This window comes from Netta rufina (genome assembly GCF_964035555.1).
Source record: "Netta rufina genome assembly, chromosome: Z".
NCBI classification, from domain to species: Eukaryota; Metazoa; Chordata; class Aves; order Anseriformes; family Anatidae; genus Netta; species Netta rufina.
This window is the reverse complement of record NC_140126.1, coordinates 58,495,538-58,510,465: the sequence shown is the minus strand read 5'-3', so window position 1 is coordinate 58,510,465 and position 14,928 is coordinate 58,495,538.

Below are 14,928 nucleotides of genomic sequence, written 5' to 3'. Positions count from 1 at the left end.
GAGTTTATTAATAGATCATAAATAGTATTCAGAAGGAACACCGGCACTTTTCAGGTGACTTTGCAATACATGCTGCCCTTGGGCAGTGTTTGAATTATACAGTGATTGACAACCTCTTGTACAAGACCACTCAAGGCAGGGCGTTTTAAGTGTCACTTCTGCCTCTGATAGTTAATCTCCCATGTCTTCTGATGGCTACCTGTTCTGACCTAAAATTCCCAGAAGGCAATTTAGAGTCCAGTGTTCTCTGAAACTTAAATTAACCTAGAATGGTTATATATGAGCATACTTTTGTAAAAACTACAGAAATTTCAAATAATCCTAACAAAGCAAGTATTTTATTATCCAGCTTTTGCCTGTTTCCCTGCTCTTGTAACAATTATGTGTACTGGCTACCTACAAGCCTAGTCAATAGAATGTCCAATAATTTCTTCTGAACATTTTCCATTTCTGTGTTCAGCACTGTCAGGGACCAAGCTTTATCATTTTCACAGATTTTAAGGCCTGAAGTTTTCATCTAATTGTTACATCTAAAATGAGTGGACAACTGATCTCAGAACAGCAGTCACTAAAACTATGTAGTTAAAGAACCCGTTCCTTTGTGCTAGTAGGGGGAAAGTGCAATGTATTACTGGAAGACAGCAGAGCAAAATCAACAATAATAAGGACTAATGTATTTGGGAGAAACATGACAATCTGTAGTACTAAGCAGGAGTCCTAATCCTGTCAAGTTTCTTCCCCACTCCCATTGTTCTCAGGGTACCATTCCCTTTTCTTTTACCATCTTGAGCATTAGCACTCTCACAGTGCTCTATTCATCAGTCTATGCCACGGGATATATTTTACTTGCATAGTCAGGCTGGTTAAAGTTTGAATCATTTTTTATTCTTTGTATGTGTTGGTAAAAGCGCTGTTGCAACAGAGCCTAGGAGCAATGCCATAAAGGGAGTGGGAATATGTTAAGTATTTCATTTTCATTTTCATTTGGAGAATGATGGTTAGAAAAGCAAAATCTGTCTGACTATAGCCCACGCCTTAGGCAACTTAACCTGCAAAGAGTTAGAAGGAAGAATGAAGATAAAAAGTAGAGAAATTGTGATTCTTTACCGATTTTCCATTTCCCTTTGCTTTTCAGGGACAATGGTACAAGTGCAAACAGGACTTGAAATTCTCTCCTTCATGCTAAGAAGCTTTACAACCTCTTCTTTTAAATATAAGTGACTTTGCAAGGTACAGTTAATAAAAGTACAATATTTTTTAACTTATAATTACTTTTTTTTTTTTTTTTTTTTACTTAAATGCTTTCTGTCCATTTTGCTACAATGAGCATTTTGTCTCCTACACTTGTGGAAATTTCAACCCCAGGAAAACACATCTGTTTTGTGGTTATGAGATGATACTGAAGTGTGTGTGTTGACCTGACTAGGTTATAAGCATCGTGGATGAGAAAGGACACAGAGAACAAGAGCAAAATACTTGACAAAGATCAAAGATATGGGAGGAGGGAAAGGGATTTTACTTACAAGAAAATGTCAGTGTATTTCACTGGCAGAGCTCATTATTCTGTCATCCTGTCTGGCTAGCTTTTGATAGTCTCAAGAGTGAACCCTCCACACAGACTTTCTGCTTCTGTTTTCGTTTAGGTTTAGTTTATTTATTGATTTATTTATTTTTTAAAGCTTGAAAACCAAACAAAAATAGCAAACAAGAAACAAACAAAAACGAACAAACAAACAAAAAAAATTATTTTTGTAGTAGATTTCACTAAGGTTAAAATATGTAAGATGCTTTCTAAGACAAAATAATGACAAGATATTGGTTAAAAGCAGTATCTCAATAAATGCTATGAAGGTTAGTTTGTTTCCGTGTAGAAAGTTGTTAATAACATGCTATTTTCAGCATAAAAATGTATATTTACATGGATTAGTTCAAAAGAGCCATCAAAAATCAAGAGTTTGGTGATGTCCTCTCAGTAGCCGCCATCCCATCGAGATTGGCAATGGTGGCCAGCCCTGCAGCTCTCCCATACAGTTCTAGTCCTCAAAGCCCAGAGGACATGGAGCAATTGTATTGGGATGCTACTGAGAGAGGTGAAGGACAGGGACTGGTGCCAGCATGAGGAGAAGCACTCACCAACCTGAAAGAATGGGGAAGATCAGATCCTTATCCTCTTTCTTCTGCTGCTGCAATGATGGAATCCCTCTGAAACAATGCCAAAAAAGAGGAGTCTTCCTGGTTGTGGTTCAGGTTTGGTTTTGATTTATAACAGAATGTATCCAGAGTAACTCCACTGAAGTTAATAATCAATTGCATAGTTGCACAAACATAATTTTGAAACTCTGCCCTCTCATTCTCATTTGAGAAACAGCCTTAGAAAAAGCAAGAAGTTATTGCTAAACTTGGCTAATCTTCAAGTAATTTACTTAGACTGTCGGTCTTCTCATTCCTTCAAATCCAATAATTGATGATGTTAATGCTAAAACAGCATGCAAGGAAGAACTTGCATGCAAATTTCAAGGAAAACTGGAATGTAGTACAAAAACAGGCACAAAGAATATTGGATTTGTATTTCACTTTAATGTGTAATGTCTGCCCAGTTACTCTGAACTCAGAGCCTATTCATGAATGTTGACATTGTGGTATATATTAGAACTTCATTTGCTATCAAATCAAGATGAAAACTTGGAGGTAGCGAAATAAATGGTGAAGAGTATATGCAATGAAGTTCACATGTGTATGAAAATAAAACAAGAAATGGGAGTGTAGTGCTGGGCTTCACATTTGTTGTTTTCTATCTTAACTATCAAATATCAGTGATTACCTTTTATTTTTGGATGAAATATTTTCCCTGAAAAGCTGTGAAGTAACAGCAATGAACAGTGGAATTTAATAGAACAGTACTCAGCTTTCTTACATCTAACTCAGTAGCCACTTGCACTTAACAAAGTTTCAGCCTTCAAAAAAATCAAGAAAAATAATCTTAGCCTGCAAGACTACTCCTTTATTTGAGCACATTAGCAACTGCCAAGCTAAGTTTTTTAGAAAGTGCTGTTTTTGTTCCTTGGGTAGATGAAGAACAGTTACCAGACTACCTTTACTTACATTAGTCACCAGTGAAGTGTCAATGCTTCTATTTCATGTTATGTGATAACTGAGGTAATTCTTAGTAACAGGGTAGTTGGGATGGCTTAGATGTCACTGTGTTGGTGATTATTGGTCGTTTTGATTTCCTTCAACTTCTTTCTTTGTAATACTGATGATGTGAGTTATTGCTGTGCTGGTGCTATCTCCCGTGATGTTGCTCCAGCACATCATTTAAGTGTCTCTAGTTTTGAGCTTCCCAATTAGTATCTGCCAAGACAACAGTTGTACATCTACTAAAACTTCAAGTAATATGTCCATTAATTTTAAGGCTCTTTTTGTCTTCTGACATTCTTTCCACCATAATTCCCTAAACTGCAGAAGACAGAAAGTTTTGTTGATATATTTCATCATCATAATCACATAAATTTAGGTATAAGTTAAGTAACATGAGAACAAACTCTTTTAATTAAGGAAGATTCATTATTACTTTAGGACTTCCGTGACATTTATTAATGTGTTTGACTTAGACTTAGCCTTGTGGGTCCCTTCCAGTTCAGGATGTTCCATGATTCTACTATTCATTCTTTGAAAGATCCACAGAAATTAATTGGAATTGGTATGCTGATGAACTTGGTGGGTTTAGTTAATCATGATGACTGTAACATAGGGAGGAGCAGCAGCAGTTCTATCGCAGAACTCTCTCTGCATAAGTTGTTCCTACACTTTTGCAAATGAGATGCTTGCAACAAGTCCAACAAATTATTGTTTTAAAATCTTTTTCCTTAATATAGAAGCTTTACTGTGCATCACTGTATTATCTCGGTGGCCTCATAGGCAAATCTGATGGGATCATTTGCTGAGTGTGGCTAGCAGAAACAATACATCTTTGTTTTGCATTAAATGAGATGTTCATTTGTTACCCACAGCCTAAAAGTAAGAATGAACCTGTTGTGAATTGTTTAAGTCTCCTTTCAGTAAAATGCTTAACATCATCTTAATTTGTAAGCCAAAGTGTGCCTTTTCCTGCTGACACATTTTCTTTAATATTCTACTTGAAAACTGGTACCAAATGTCTGCATCCAGGCCCCGAGACCCGACTGGGAGAAGCAGTTAGAACCTGCTCGTCTCTCACAGCTGTTAGTACAGGCACCACTTCTTTAGAAATCAACATTAATTCAGCACTGACAAAAAACAGGTGTTGTCTTCATTCTGCTGGTCAGTCACCATCCATCAACTAACAGAAAAGATCAGAGGTATGAAATGAGGAGTGTTGGTGGGGCCAGCCATACTAGCTCATATTGCTGAGTCAGTCACCTGGTATCTCATCTCGGGGTGACATGAGAGCTAATAAATCTAACTGTTCTACATCAACAGAGCTGCAGAAAGTGATTGTAATAACAAAGATTTATCAAACCACATTTCACGTCCACTAGGGCTGATATTTACTGAGAGAACAGTGAGTTACTCTAGGTTTCAAGTACATGACTGGCATGTCTTCTGTGTGTCCTTGCTACACCATATGGCTGCCTTGTCTCCACTGCTTCTCAGCTGTGAAAAGGGAGAGCCTAATTTGTGTTGTATGAACAACATCAGAAGAAAGACATACTGTAAAAGGAATTCTTACCCATAGCTTCCATATTTTTTGTGCTGTAACAATTTCAAGATGAAAATCAAGGTAGAATTCAAGATGATTGACTCTACTTTCTTTTCAAAGATGGGTCTGCTATTACTAAATCAAGCTATGTAATTACTGGAAAATTCTCACAGTTTGCTGCAGCACCACTGACAGATTTTCTTTTTGTGCCATTTTTCCATGTAGGTGGAAAAATACAGCCAGGCAGCCTCGTGATTGCAAAAGTCTTTCTCTCTATTATAAACAAGTCACAAAGAGCCTCCTACTACAGCTACACAGAAAAGGATGTAAAGGAAATTATCAAATGTCCCCGAGGAAGGTCTCCTGCTGTTCCTGAACACATATCTTGCAACTCAGAGACAGGTGACCAACTGGTGCTGCCCCACATTCTTGCCACCTCCCAACACAAATCCATTTTTGTCCATCCAGTCTGGGCTGGAGGTAGATAATTAAACTCTCTTTATGAAACTAGAAAACTGAACTGTGGGCTTTGTGGGGCGACTGTACACATAGTAACTGCTTGCTTTTTTGCCCTTGCCACCCCACTTCTCTTGGTGAGAATGCTGGGTGTTCCAGCAGAGACACTGCTGTTTCTCCAGCCTCCCATTCGTTCACAATCAGATCTATTTAGAAACTGCCATTCATCCCTGGCAAAAAAATAATGAGGCCAATCATGAACACAATCTGCCTGAGATTAACTGAACTCATGCTTCTGGGCGGTTTGGGATACAGCTGCTGCAGCCACCTCAGCCTGCCCTTTGTATGTATTAATAGGTAAGGTGTAATTTCAAGACCCAGCTGCTAAAAGAAAGATGAGGAAAGGCAAACTATCCTGGGAGACAAGCACGTTCACTTACGTAGTGTTTGAAAAGTCATGGTAAGAAGCAGCATAATTATAAGATATCTGTGAAATCAGAAAATCTTAGTGCGTTGTACAAACTGCTCATCAGCCACACTTGTCAGGTGAAAGTGGTTAAGAATGGCTGCTGACATATTATAAAATACACTGGCTACAAAATTAAAGACTGCTTTCATGAGGGGATAAGAAGTTTCACATGAAGGTAATAGAAATTCCTAAATTATTATGATTATTTTCCTTCATGGGGAAAAAAAGAAAATACACAGAAAACTATCAGAGAATTTCTTAAACACCATTTAATTTAAAAGTTCCAGTGAACACCTCATCAAACCAGAGACTGTGTAATCTGCTCACAGCCTTAAAAGGCTGTGTGTAGTCTGCCTGGCCCATGAACATGATCCAGGGACAAGGAGAGAATCAAGTGGAAAGCAAATACTCTTGGTCCTGATGGAATAACAGAAAAAGAGGTATATGACAGATCTGTATATTTGTCTCTTCTTAGTGGGATAGAGAGAAACCTAAATGAAGCAAGAAGTCTTAAAGAAAAAGGGCCAAAAATTAAAAGAGGTGTAATAGAAGAGCACTACTTCTGAAACAAAGCAGAAGTCAGACTAACTTTTGACAAATGTGAAAGTCCAAATTTAGCGTTGAACATTAAAATGAGGCAAATGCTGGAAAGTACAGAAAGATTCTGTGGAGATGACCTAAATCATCTTCATTTTGCTACTGTGTCAATGTTAATAATCACAGAATCACAGAGTGGTTGAGGCTGCAAGGGACCTCTGAAGATGACCTAGTCCAGCCTCTTTGCTGAGCAGGATCACCTAGAGCACATTGCACAGGATGGCATCCAGGTTGGTGTGGAAAGACTGTTCTGTATCAAAAAATTCTGGTCACTGGGCATTAACTCCTGACTCGAGCATTCAGGCATTGTCAAAATATGGATAATATTTACATTAATATTTCACAGAATACTAATAATTAATTGCTTGATAACTTTGCACATCGAAGTGCAACAGTGACTATTACATTCCGAATTTGCAAATACATCCCTAAGGTTTATAATGCAGATGGATCATGATCACCTTGCGAGCTGGGGCCACAACATTCCTTCAAATGCTTGTCTGGATACCAGTAAAAGGTAGGAATAAAGCTATTTGGAAAATAGGATATTTGGAGAGAGGGTTACAAAGTTACTGGTGTACCACACTCTGTAAAGTTAGTGGCGCAGCCAGTATTAGATTTAAGAATCAGACTGTATCGTGTGCTTATTCCTTCTGTGAGCAAACGGGCTTTGCACAAACACAAGTGAAATGCACACTGAGAACAAAAGGCCGTGCTTTGAAAAACGCGTTCCTGGCAGCTCTGCGAGGGAGCACCGTGTCCCCTGCCCTCGAGTGGTGTTTAGATAAAAGCTGTCTGCCTTGTGCTGATCTGTTTGTTGCCACTGATACGGGAACTCCCCCAGAAGATTCACAGCTTGTCACTTCTTGTCAGCAGTCCAACTTAACGAACTGCAAAGTGCCAGGCAAGAAAAAATAGGAAGAGGTCGTTCTCGGAGATTGCAGAAGTAAAACCTTTTCATAAATTAAGCGTTTCAGTGACGATAATTTTAAAGCAATTCTGAAGGTAAACCTTTGGGTTCATTCATCTCTGGGATCAGAATTACTACTTTTGAAAAACACAAAATTAAAATGACTGAAAGAGCATTTTCAGTATTCAAGCTTTCTTAAATTGCACTGAGTAGATAGAGGAGACTAACATTATATCACCTGTACTGCTAAATTATTTTCAAAGATAGCATTTAAAAATTTGTCAAGAACCAAGCTTTTAATTCTCAGAGAAGATATAGACAATCCACTAAGAGGTCTGCATGTGTCAGAAGTAAAAGATTTAGAGACAGGTTTTGCCAAAGTCCTTTTAAATTCTGTCATTCTTTTGTTGGTCTATGTTATTTAATGTGCTTCAGGGTTTACTTAAGAATAGGTAAGACATCTAGAGTTAAGAGGTCTGTCAGTTCGTGGTTTTATATGGACACAAGTCATACAGTAAAAACTGTAAACGGCTATTAAAACTCTTTTACATGGAGAAATTTGAATTACATCAGTTTTCCAACTGTTTTTGGCCCTGTTATCATTTCTTAGTACTGATTTGCAAAAGAAACAGTTCCAAAGTGGCTTAGTTTCATAGTGCATTAAATATCCTTCAAATTCTGGGAAGAGGGAATCAGAAATCCCTAATGTCAGCATACGCCATTTGAAGTCAAATTCAGTTTTGCAAAAGATTTGACTGAATAGATCTTGGAAGAAGCACTTGGTCTGCTAAGGTGCTTAGAATTGGAGGCTACTCTTTTAAAGAAGAGATCTTTTTTAGAAAACTCCCATTTCACATTACTTCACTGCTGTTTAATTTGTGTGAAATACAGACTTAATGAGAAAAGGGAATTTCTTCTAAAAGATATTGGCTTGAGCTATAAAATTCATACAAGCAAAGTACAAAGACATGAAATGTATCTATCTGAATAACTTCTATCCTGGGACCCATTAACACTTCTCTCAAGAATTGTTTTAGATAGATGGCTAGCAATTTCTGATGACCTATGCACTATTTTGAGTTATCTTTGGGAGGACTAGGCTGACGTTCTGTCCTCCAGGGTTTTCAAACAAATCAGAAGAACATTCAAAAAATAGGGCAATAAAAGGCATAAATTATTTTGAGATGATCTAGGGAATTAATTAAAAGAATAGATAGTGTCTTTTAAGAAGTTGAGGGAATTTTTAGTTTATGTATTTCTCTGTTACATCAAGGGAAAACTTCAGAAGTACAATATTAAAAATCTCAAATTTACCAGGAACCCTTTTTATGTAGTAGCAGTTGAGTCTGATGCTGCAATTCCACTACACCAATTCCATTGTAGTAATCTTCAAATGTTGATGTTCTTAAGAAAAATCAGCTGGTAATTTGGGATAGCGCATCTCTTTTTTTTTTTTTTTTTTTTTCCCATTTTTTTTTGCTTCACATAGATTCATGGTAGGTGCAGGGCTTCCATTAACTCTTATCATCATTGCTATGTATTGTGTCTCTTTCTCACTGCCAATCAAAGAATTGCTTTGAGTTAGGAAGTAATGTGCTGTGCTTCCGAGTTAAGGTTAACAAAGACAGATTCACTTTCAAACTTATTTCATATGGTTTACAGAATAACCCCCAAACAGTGTTTTTCCACAGCTCAGCTTCAGCATTAATTAGTATTATATAATGCTTATGCTACAGTACATTGTTTTCCTTAATTGTAGACATAGGGATTATGTTTGTAGATTTTATATTTGTAAATGCCTCTATGTGAAGCTTATGAAAAAGACTTTGATTAAATATTTGGAAGAATAAAACCTTTGGTTTCTGGGAGGAAGGTTTTGCATACTCAAATACAGATATTTACAGACAGTAAGCAACTGGTTGGGCACCTTCTTCCTTGCCTCTATCATCTTACAACTGCAAAAGATGTTTCCAAGCCATCCTTATGAATTCTGTATAATTTCAGACAGTTATTACTATTATTATTATTAATAGCTTGATTATGTGTTTAAGCAACTACTTCAGGAGAAACATGTCTAATTTTGCAGATGTACTGTGGCTGAAAATGCTAGTTCAGAGATTTCAAACAATCCAATAGAAAAGACAAATAGGTCAGAAAAAGAGAATGAAAAAAAAAAACAATGAAGTTTTACAGTAGATGTGATGTTCATTCTTAGCTGTTCCTATTATAGAAGCCCTAGATAATTTTGTAGTAATTTTAATATATTTCCCTTATTTAAAATGGGGTGGCAAGTTATAAGAAGGGAATACACAAGCCCATTTGGTTGGATTTGCTCTGCATTGGGAATGTAAAGCACTTGGGAGTATATAAAGTGCAGCTGACAATACCATTATAGCTGTGGTCTATAGAAAACCAGAAGGACCAGCATAAGGACAAGATCTGTCACTAAGATCTGCCACTAAACAAATACAAACTCCAAAATCTCAACAGAATGCTGCATTTTGTTGAAAACTGCAGATTATTGGCCCTCTTTCCAAAAACCTGCTCAGAGTGATCTGTTTGTGCTACAAGTTAATTGAACCTGACATGTGAAAAGATGTGTGATACACATACTGTAACAGCTGTCTTCAAAAGCAAAGTTCTATACCTGGTTCAATCACATGTTTTGCAGATACAATCTCTATCTTCCTACCATATAACCTGTAGATCAGAAATAACAAAATCCTTTAGTTTAATTAAGGGCTATTAAATTAAAACTGTAGAAACCAGAAGGCTCTGGTTTCATCGTGGTTTATACCTTCTTACCCTTATTCTTGAAGCTTGCAGGGCACACACCTGCTCCCAGATCCATCTGCTTGCATGGGAGCCTCGCCACCATCTTTCGGGCTGCTTGCTGTGAGAGACACAATCTTCCTTAAGATGGGAAGGATGAAGTCTATTGCTGTGATAGAAGTGCATAAAAGCTCACCAGCACTTTTTCTCAGTCTAGACGAGGGCATAAAGTAGGCAAAAACATCTTTCATCTCAGCTTATCAAGACCTTTTAGGAAAATACCTTCCTGACTCTTGCTAAGCCAGCTGGTGAGACCTCCTGAGACTTACTGTGCAACTGGAAGCAGACAGGGAGGCGCCTACGCAGCCAGCTATAATGCACAGGGAACGACTAAATGAACACTCGCATCCTGAAAGCCCTGGGTGCTGGAGACTGGAGATACCCTCTGGAAGGGGATGCCGTCTGCCCCTTGGGAGACACTTCACCGCGCCCCTCAACCCGACGGTCCCCCGTTATGTCACGAGGTGGCAGTATTTAGTTTTCACTGATCAGTTCTAGATACACTTGCTTCCTTTTCCCCTATTCATATTTTATTCTGTGCACATTTTTTCCTGCCATGTTATGAACAGATCGTTCTGGATGTGGTGCTCAACACCTGGACTTTGGTGTCTCTGAGCTGCGAGGTCACCACAAGCTGAGGGGAGGGAGCCTCATCATGAGCTTAAATATTTTATTCCATCACACTCATATCTCATAACTACAGCTAGAAGTATGGTTTTATACGCGCCAGGTGAGTGTGACTTGGTGTCATTGATTTATTCATTGGCCTATTTAGTCTTTGGTTTTCAGGAAAAAACCCTTGTTCAAGTGAGTCCAGACCAGGAGAATGCTGAAACCAGGTCTCTAACCCAGGGGAGCTCCCATCAGCGGGGCAAATGGACTGAATGTGACAGAAGGCTCTTAGGCACCTTTGAAAGTTCAAGATGCTAAACAGTTCTCACACTGAAGCTTGGTCGGCTTAATAACAGGAATAGTAGAATGTGGGTATGAAATGCAAATAACCAAAATGCAAGACAGTCTCTGATTAGGAGCTAACAGTAAGAATATTACTGACTAGATGGGGTTTTATTCACTGAAAGCAAAGGAAAACATGGAAGAAATCCATGAATTCAGTGATCAGCTACTGTGATTTGACTTGGCTGTGAGAAAAGGCAATGGGACGTGTTAGGTAAGTGATTTGCTATGCAGAGAGAGATGCATTAACACTCCTGTACCAGGCCCTCCTGATACACCTCAGAGCGAACATAATGGACACTCTTGGTCAGGTATGCTCAGGGAGGGTTGATACAGAATGGAGTAAATGTATCAGGAATACAGGTTATCTATAGGTAATCTGTACAGATTAAATTAAGGCAGGGTGGAAGCCTGAATGCTGACTTTTTATGTATTTTGTGCTACGGAGGAAGAAGAAGCAACATCCTAACTATCAGTGGGCCCTCAAAAGCATGTGGAAAGAGGACAACAATAAATTTAATAACTTTTAGAGGATCATCAAACCTTTCATATTAGACAAGGGTGTTATGGTGCAATTGAGAGCTAATGACTTTTGGGAAGGGTCTATCCAGTATGTTTATTCCTAGGAACACATTAGAGCTACTTGCCACAAGTGCTTGAGAATATCTTTCCAACATATCAATGAATTGACTCAACGTTAATGATGCTGGAATATTAGTTATTTAATCATGTACAATTTAGACAAAAAAAAAAAAAAAAAAGAAACACTGAATTCAATAAAGTATTTTTAAATCATTTAAGTATGGACAAGGTGGGAATGTTAACATTTCACAAGTAAAATGTGAATCACACTTGTGATAACATTTTCATTTCTTAGCATGATTTTTCTCGTATTTGACTAATCCATAAAGCAGCATCTACCAAATCATGTAGTCTCCACAAGGATGAGTAGCTGTTGTTTGGCTGTTACACAGGAGCTTCTGAAAAAAACTTGTTGGCTTCAGAAAGCTATGTTTGTTCTGAAGTGCCTCTGCACAGGAATGGCTTGCTGTGCAAGTGTATATGTGACAAAAGTTATGGTGAACGTTGGCCATTTTTTTGCAAAAGGCATTGGAACCCATTTGTTTTTCACTGATTTTTTTTTTTTGGCATTAAGAATAAATTCAGAGATCAGCATGAATGAACAAAAATGAGATGAAACAAAGAATATACAGAGTGCAGGTATGGCAGAATGTTGGGAAAGACTTAACATGGGCACGTGCCTGATTGAATACATCCATGTGTATTATATATTGGGATAGTCTTATATAACTATGCAGTCCAGATTCAAAGCTTTCTAAAAGACAGAAATTCCATCATCATTTAATTTAGAGTAAGCACTATCCATCCAGTAGTTCAAATATAGTGTTTATAGAGTTCAGCATTATTCTGCTGTTATAAATACTGAGACAGAACAATATTAATATGTGCAAGCAGATATTAATCTTTTGTATCTATCAATCTAACTAGAAGAAAAAGTCTACTTGCTGAAGACACTAAGGAAATCTTTAACTATAAAGTAATCTAGAAACACAGAAACTCTCTTCATGCATTTCTGTGACATTTATGTTGTGAGAAGTAAGAAATGAAAAGCAGGAGCTGCCTTGAAAAACATATGTCAAGAATTTCAGGCTAGGATGTGAGTGAAGTCAAATTCATGATTGTTTTTCTTTAGTCTTTTGGAATTTGTATTATTATTATTTTTTTTTTAATAAAAAGAAACAAACAATATTAACAATTCTAGTCAGAAAGGGAATACCACAAAGATAAATACAATAGCCCAAATCTTTCCTCTATGGCCTTATCAGATGTATTGCAAGGACTAATGTTGCACAAAAGGAAAGGCCAGAATATGACAAATTTCTCAAAACACTGAATAAAATTCTTCTCCAAACTGGATGAAGTTGAAGTTGGCAAATCAGCATATCATTCCAGATAATTCCATCATAGCATTATTCATGGATACAATAGATCCTTCTCACAACAATCTTCTAGGCCATTCAGTGATGTCAAATGCCCCCCCAAAAAAATAATTCAGAGATATTTCAGTTCTTTCTGAAACACACATCCACTATATTCAGGTCATTTCCTGAATTATTCAAGTCTCGAAACAAGAGGGTTTTTATTATTATTATTATTATTATTATTGTTTGTTTGTTTGTTTTGTTTATGGGATATTTTAGTTTCAGAAGCTCCAACCACTTTGCAATAACTTGTAGCCTTAACAGGAAGTGACCAGAAAGGAACCACACCACCCTAAACCTTATACTCATTAAGGGTCATTAACCTATTAAGGGTCATTAACATATTAAAGCCCACTGCCACTGATATGGAAATGATACAACAGGCATGAACCCCACGAACCTAGAGTCTTCTTACCTGTGAGAGGCACACCCTGTAAAGGTAAGTTAGGCTGGTCAGAACCAAGCAGAACCAGTAAAGGGAAATAGCTTAACAAGTAGCTGTGTGTAAATAATCGTGCTTTCAGTTGAGACTGTGCTTGTTTTCTAAAAGATCTCCAAGCACCGAATTCTGTGCAGAATTAAAATAAAGTCAGGACCTTTATGTGGGTCCTGACTCTGTGTGCTTGTTGGCTAAATGCGCTGGGCACAAATCTAATCCCTGGTAGGGATAACAAACTCACCTCATTTTACCCAGTCAGCTTTGGTAAAAAGAATGATTGTTACCTAACCTCAGTGAATGCTGTCCATTTAAAAACAAGGAATCAACATCACCAAGAAAGGTTGAGGGACACAACCTTAATATTTTTCTACTTTAGTATGTACATTTATATCTGACATATAAATTCTTGTAGTCATATGCTGCTTGCAAACAAGAATCTGGACAAAAAAAAAAAAAATCGCATTTCCTGGCTTGCAGTTCTCCAAGATGGTCTCTTTAATGGCTCTTCCCTGTTAAAAAGGCATTTTATTGGTTGAATGAAATTGTTTAGAAATACAGAAGCTAAAATAAGGGGACAGGACATCAGGCTTTGCAGGAGTAGCTCTCTATATTTCACAGAGAATATATGAAATTTCAGACTTGTTTTTCTTTCAGTTACAATCTCTTTAGCTCTTCAAATTGCAACTGATTATGAAGTACACAAGTATTTAATTCCCTTTAACATCAGCCATAAGTCATTCTTGCATCTTTCCGGGATTAACTCACCCAAATAATGATCAGAGAATTCTACAGGATGCATTGCACAAAGTGCACTCATTTACGGTAGTTTTCATATCCAATCAACCACTTAATTCATATCTAAAACAATGTTTAATACTCTATTAAAGGAAAGCACGAACATTTGTCTTTAATGTATCTTGCCACAGGCTTCTTTTAACACATTCATTTAAGAACATTTTATAATCTTAAATTTTTTATCTTGTTGCTGAATTATAGCCAAACATTTAAGATGTCCAAAAAAAAAAAAATAGCTATAAAGCTCATGCTTAGAAAGTAGAAGTTTCTTGTTAAGTTTTTCACTCATTTTCTGAGGATTGAGACCCAAAATATCCTTCTTGCCTACATTGCCTAGGCAATGAAGCTGGACAAAACAGACCACAACCACAAAGATGGAATTCATGTCTAGTCCTTCTGCTCCCAACAAATCACAACCAGAACAAAATGCTTTCCCTATCCTTGCCATTGTAAATTCCTCTGAAATGCTGAAAAATTATCTGCTATCCCAGGCACTATGGATAAAGTACAGGTTCTGGCTGCTATTTTAAATACTATCCAAATATAACATAAAGTCCATATTTCCATTTAGCATAATAGAAAGTTAACTAAAGAACATCCAGAATATCCATATTTTTTCACTATTAAAGGTAAATAAATAAATAAATTACAGAGTCAATAGACAGTGTGAATTAAAAAAAATAATAAATAAAAATAATAAAAAAAGATACAGAATCATCCAAGTATACATTCCCTTATCTGCTAAAAACTCTACCTCACTCCTCATTCTAAAATTTATTGTATTTCCCGCTTTTT